The sequence below is a fragment of the Triticum aestivum genome, chromosome 5A, assembly GCF_018294505.1.
Source record: "Triticum aestivum cultivar Chinese Spring chromosome 5A, IWGSC CS RefSeq v2.1, whole genome shotgun sequence".
NCBI classification, from domain to species: domain Eukaryota; kingdom Viridiplantae; phylum Streptophyta; class Magnoliopsida; order Poales; family Poaceae; genus Triticum; species Triticum aestivum.
In genome coordinates, this window is record NC_057806.1 from 699,139,633 (window position 1) to 699,146,774 (window position 7,142).

Consider the following 7,142-nt stretch of genomic DNA (forward strand, 5'->3'; position numbering starts at 1 on the left):
GCGCGGCGACCGGCGGCGGCTATGGGAGGCGGCTCCAGGCGCGGCGGGGCGGCTCCTGCGACTAAAGGCGGTGCGAGGCTGCGAGAGGAACGACGGGGCGGCGAACGGCACGGGAGGAGGAGGATGGGGCCAGAGACGTGCGGGGAGGAGGAGGCGAGAGGGGTCGTGCGTGGAGGAGGGGAGAGGTCGTGCGGTCGTGTGTGGGAGCATTTTTTTTGAACGGCGGGTCAGATTAGCATCGATGGATTTGGCTTAACGCGTGGTTTGCTTGCGTTAAACATTGAAGGATTAACGGACATTAGATCTTGTTGATGGATGGATCTGATTGTTTGGTTCTCCGCCCTCTCTTTCTTTTATAGGGGTAGTAGATAAGGGTGGCGAATGTTTTGAGCCCATTTATGTCATCTGTTTCATACCCATGAGAGTTACTAAATATGTGATCCCCACTAACATATTTCTCTTAACATTCAAACATGTCATGTCAACATGCAACCATTCATGGGAAAAGATTCATGCAACATGTAACCATGCAGGAAAAAAATGCACACACCAACATGCAACCATGCATGAGAAGCAATTCATTTTATTACGCTATTTATATTTAATACTCCTAAATGCTTTATGGCTATAAAAATAATAAAATACAATATGTCATTTGTATTTTTAGTTGTAGTTTTTTTTATTATTATTCGAATATTCATGTCACATACAACTACACACTGAGCTTATATATCGCCATCAATTCATGCAGCAACGGGGGCAGCAATGCGCAGGATGGACCACTGATACGCACCACATTTACAGCATGCATGCATGCTATATGTGGTATGTACCCGTGGATCAGAGTCTTGTCGTGTGTTGTGAAAGCTAGAACTAATCAATCACAATTATTTTGTCGTGTTTCGAAAGTAAGGGCATGAGTTTCTAGTAGTTGTGTGTCAGAAATTTTTAGTCAATGGTTTCATGACAAGATTTTGAGAAGGCTTGTGGCTAGCATATGCATGCTTTTTTGTAAAAAGAAAAAAAGAACTATTGACAAGCGTGCTGTATAATTTAACCTTGAGTGAAAATGTAATGGTTTCAACTGCATTTTAGGCGTACGTGTTCGGCTATATTCGTTTTAGGGATGAGACTGAAAATATGTGGTGGTAGTTAGAGCATCTCCAACAGCATCCCACAAAATCATCCTCTGTAAATGCTTACTGGGGCTCTTTCTATAAATTTCTTGGGTTTCACAGGTGTGCTGCTATAGCAGATTCTCAATACATCTCCTCCTATACTTAGCATATGGTGCAAACCGCGATGAAGATGATTCCTGTCTTTTGTTTGGCTTTAGTTGTTTTGTGTAATAAGGGTGGTGAATGTTTTGGGACCACTTGTGTCGTCACCCTATGTACCCTTCTGCCATGACTACACTGCATGCATGAGGCACGGCGTCCTTTGGTGTCCGACAGGCGATCGAGGTTGTTAACTGATCCCAATGTTGATCACCGCATATATTCCGTACGTAGAGATACAGGAACAGGCCGGGGAGCGCATGCAATTACTCCTGCATGCCGGCCGCCGTGCCATGCATGCATAAATCTCTGCACGCACCCACCTCGACAAAAAAGAAGAAACACCTGCCTCTACTACCCTAGCTCGAACTGATCCATGAGTAGAATGCGGGTCACCGACGGGCACTCGCTGGGGGAGGAGGCGGCCGTCGTCGTGCGGCAAGCGGTGAGCTTGGCGACGCGGCGGGGTCATGCGCAGGTCACCCCGCTCCACATCGCAAGCGCAATGCTCTCGTCCCCGGCGCCGGCAAGCATCCTTCGCGCCTGGTGCATCAGGTCCCAGTCCCACCCCTTGCAGCACAACTTGCTCGACCTCTGCCTGGACCTCGCGCTCGGCCGCCTCGCCTTGACCGTGGCCCACCACGGTGGCGACCCAGTGCCGTCCAACGCGTTTGTCGCCGTACTGAAGCGGGCGCAGGCGCGCCCGTACCGGCTCACGGGCGGGGCCGGGGGAAAGGTCGAGCTTGAGAAGCTCGTCACCTCCGTCCTCGACGACCCCAGCCCAGCGTCGACCGCGTCATGCGCGCAGCCGGATTCTCGAGCTCCCATGTCAGGGCCAGCGTCGTCGCTTCGTTGGAGCAATCAACTAGGGCAGGTTGCGACGTCGTCGCGCGTTCTCCAAATCCGGTTGCCGACGGGATTATCGCCGGAGGAGGGCAACCATCTCTCCAGACCGTCCCGGTCGGAAGGTACTTGGCACAGAATGGCGTGGGCGTTTATCCATCTTTTGGCATTTTTTTTTCGAAAAGGGGATTCCCCGGTCTTTTAAAGGGTCGTGCTAACTGCCACACGTATGGCATATACGACATGCGCCCACACACCATGTGTGGTGTACGCAGGAGGCAGCCCACACGGATTGTGTGTGGGCGGACATTAGAATTGACCACACGTGTGGGCGCGGCTATTTCGTGCCACACGTCCAACAAGTACTACTTATCTTCACCCCGTGTGTGTGGCACGAAGCAAAAATGCCCACACGTCCTAGCGCAGCTACATTAAGTACTCCGCGGGATGACGGTTTAGTTGCCATCCTGGTTGGCAGATGTAATTATCCGGTATGGCAACTGTAGTTATAAAAGCATGGCAACTCTATCTGTTTTGGTTAAATATAGTTGCCATGTCTAATTTATGATAGTTGCCGCGTGTAATCAAACCGTAGTTGCCGTGTGTGATCAGCTACTTGCCATATATGGTCAAAACAGTAGTTGCCATGTGTGTTTACCTAGTTGTCGCGTGTGGTCCAACCATAGTTGCCATGTATTGTTAATCACAGTTGCCATGAGTGTTCATCTGGCTGTCACGTGCGCGCAACTGCAGTTGCCGTGTAGTAAAGAATCACAGTTGCCATGTGTGTGTACCGAGTTGCCACGTTCGCGTAACTGCAGTTCAGTTGCCGTATATGTACCGAGTTGCCACGTTCGCATAACTGCAGTTGCCATCCACAAGGTAGGAGTGTCGTGTGGGTGAAAAGCAGTTCGCCCACACGCGCATGACCTAGGTGGTGGCTGTGTGGATGAAAAGCAGTTTGCCCACACAACTCAGCTGGCAAACAGCGTGGTGCGGGTGTGTGGGCAAACTCTCCAACGCCCACACACCAGCCCCGTCCTACGTGGCACACCAAATCCACCTTTTCGTGTCAAGATTCGTGCAAAAGACAGTGAACGATGATTCAGGCGTGTGGGCGAGTTGGACAGCGCCCACACGTGTGGGCGTTAACATTTCCGCTTTTAAAAATGGGGGAGAATTTCACTTTCCCGGCCTCTGTACCAACTAGGGATGCATACGCCATTTTAGTATGAGTACCAAGATAAACATGGTCCTCAGAATTTTTTTAAATAAGTATCAAGATATTTTTTGATGGGTGGTTCCACCACACACCAAACTTGATCCTCAATAAATGAGGAAAAATCCCTGTGCATCACCTGTCAATTCTAGGAATTGAACTCGGGTCGTTAGGCTGCACAACCGCATGCCCAACCACTGAGCCAAGGCTCTCTTTGCATCTTTTGGCGTATTGTTTTGTTTAGACGAATTTTTAGCTTTCCCTCTTCTTACCTAACTAGATTAGGGCGTGGTGTGCTTCCGTCATGCTGGCGCCAAATGTTTCTTAACCTAATGATAAAACCAGAATGGCTAAAGGTTGAAGGTCTTAGCAACCCCCCCCCCCCCAACCCACCCCCACGCACAAGGTTAAACATTACCGACCAAAATACTCTGAAATAAAGTTATTATTATTACTCACATGACTAGATTTTTTTTGTACCAAATATCTCAACACCGAGGGGAATCCCCCCTTTTCGAAAAAATCTCAACACCGATGTCATTGATATTTCAACTCAACTAATTGAAAAGATATAGATATGATTAACATTTTTTTCGTAGATGATATTTGAGCCTTTTCTCTTCTTAATTATCTAGGAGTCTAGGACATGTTGCTTTATTTTTATGGTCGTGATGATGGCGGCGAATGTTCTTTACTAGATGAAAAGCTCGAATAGAGTCGCACTTATAGGTTATTGCTCACATCACTGGATATTTTTTCTAAAAATATTTTTTAAACCGTTTGACGAATCTATTTCTTTCCCCTCTTGGCATCGTTGTTGCAACTGGCTTGTTATGTTTCACCCCACCCCAATAGATAAAGCCTTCTATGTAGACCTCCTCCTCTCACGCTTCAAGTGAATGCCCTAAGCTAAACTTTGACTTGCCATAACCCTAGCTCATCTTTAGTAGAAGTATGAAGATGGAAGCACTTGTTGCCTAGCAGATGACTACAAATGTTAATGAAGAACACTCCTATAGCCGTACCTTTGAAAAAGAATCTCCTAATTAATTTGCAGTACTTCACTTACATAATAATAATACCAGTTATTTCCCTTGTGTAGATAAATAACTACTTCATGTGTAATTTTGCTGTTTTAAATATATTCTTATATAGTTGAAAAAGTTTGATTTCACACACTTGATATGACATCGCTACTGGACCTAGGCTTAAGCCAAGGAGGACGTTATCAGGGGTTAGGAAGGGTTGGATTTTGTGGATGAACATCTTAAGACAAAAAAAAGTCATATTTATTCTTTATTTTCTTTGGGCTGAATTGGGCCACATAGGGACTCGAGCCCTACAAGACTTGCCACTTATGAAGTTCTACTAAACAACCACTTTCACCAAAAAGAACTAAAAAACCACTTTGAAGTCATGTATCTTTGAAGAGATACTTTTTGCGTTTCTTTTTTTTTTGCAGAAAAACTTTGAATCTATTCATCTTCAATCATGGTAGTACAATGGACACTAGAAATAATAAAAATTACATCCAGAACCGTAGACCACCTAGCGACGACTACAAGCACTGAAGCGAGCCGAAGGCGCGCCGCTGTCATCGCCCCTCCCTCACCAGAGCCGGGCAAACATTGTTGTAGTAGACAGTCAGAAAGTCGTCGTGCTAAGGCCCCATGGAACCAACGCACCAGAACAGCAACCGCCGCAGATGAAGAGTGTAGATCAAAAGGATCCAACCTGAAGACACACGAACGAAGACGAACAATGAACAGATCCGAGCAAATCCACCAAAGAAAGACCCGCCGGAGACACACCTCCACACGCCCACCGATGATGCTACACACATCACCGGAATAGGGACTAGACGGGGAGACCTTTATTCCATCTTCAGGGAGCCGCCGCCGTCTCGCCTTTCTGAGCAGGACACAAACTCTAACAAAGCTCGAAAAAAGATATGCAAGGTGTATATTTTTTAACCCGTGCTTTGTATAAAAATTAATAGAGAGAGAAAATAAGCATTAACAACAAAATCAAATGTTATAAGAAACAAATGTTCATTCTCTAACTCTTGCGCGCGATCGTGATCTTCCCATCTGCTTCACATGTGTGCTTTCTTTTTTTGTCTGCCCTCATTACATGAAAGAAAATAGGTAAGATGTCTGTCAACCATTCAAAGACAGTCATCCTACCAAAAGCTAAATTTCTAAAATTATAATATTTTGTAGCTTACAATATTTCTCGAGTTGATAGTTCATTTTCCCGGTTGGTTTTATCTCAACAAGGGCGGCAGGAAATGATTCCGGTTAATCTAAAATAAACAAAATCCAACTTTGTTATGTTCCTATTTTTTTAATCACTTTGCTATGGTAAAAATATTCAACTCTTTTTTTGAGAAAAATTGAACTCCTTTTTTAAGAAAAATTTGAACTCTTTTGTTACTATACCATAACAAGGGCCACTAATTTGTCCAACGTAGTGCATGCATCTTCATTATTTTAATATTTCCAGGAAATTTTTTGGAAGTAAAAATATGTGATGCATACAACCACAAGTAAAAATCTGGAAATGCTTACTAATTTTCCAATATGCACCTGTAGACTTTTTTTACAACAAAGAAGGATAGTTGTATCACTGTGACGCACACAACCATGAGTAAAAATCTAGACATGCACGCTAATTTTTTTCCTGTGTCTCTCTTGCAGTGGGTGTCAACCTAGCAAAGCAAAATCAGGAGCAGGGCGATCGGCCACCTTTGGCGGCACCGAGCCAGACAAAACGACGGCGAACATTCATCCGTGGCTCCGCCGCTTCAAAGATAAAACTCCCATCAGATTAACCTACAGCGGCACCAGTCTTCAAGCAGACGTACGTGCAACTAATCCAGATAGCTAGACCGGTACATTTATCTACTGTATTCTCTTATGAAGTGAAGATCATGATTGGATTGATTACCCGACCGTGGGCGTGACACATGCAGGCTGCTTGCCGCCTGCGGAAGTTCACGGAGCTCACCGCAACAAATCTCAGGATCCTCTGTGACGCGCTCGAGCTGAGTGTTCCGTGGCACGGGAGCAATGTCCCCGGCATATCGAGCACGGTGCTCCGGTGCCGATCCGGCGTGACGAGGACTAAGCCGTCTGGCACGTCGTCGTCGACCTGGCTGCTCTTCCTAGGAAGGGATGGTGGCGGCAAGATGGCGGTTGCTCGGGAGCTCGCGAGGCTCGTGTTTGGCTCCTACGCCGAGTTCACCGCCCTGCAGGTGCAGGGTAACGCCGACATTCCCGCACACGGCAGCAAGCTTGCCCTCAAGAGGCCGAGATCAACGGACACAGACAACGACGGCGACCTCATGGCGAGGCTGTTCGAAGCGGTCAGGGAGAACCCTCACCGCGTTATATTGATCGACGGCGTCGACCGACTGGATTGCGACTCGGAGATGCAAATCAAGAGCGCCGTCACGGGTGGAGGAATGGTAAGGGGATGCAACGGCGACGTGGTCGGCCTGGAGGATGCCATCATAGTGTTGAGCGCCTCTGACGTCTTGGACTCGAGATATCTGGCTTCATCTTCCTCTCCACGGGTGAAGCGACGCTTTTGCGGACAGAACCGTGAGGAAGGTGGCTCCGTGGAGATGGAAGTGAGATCTCGTCATCGTCAAGGCTTGGATTTGAACGTTTGTGCGGTGGGTGAGGAAGACGGTTTGGCTGATGATGATGGGATCCTAAATGCCGTGGATGGTGTTTTCCTTTTCAATTAGCAGGGATTATTTTTCTCGTACCATCATCCTAGGCATTTCGAACGGTTTT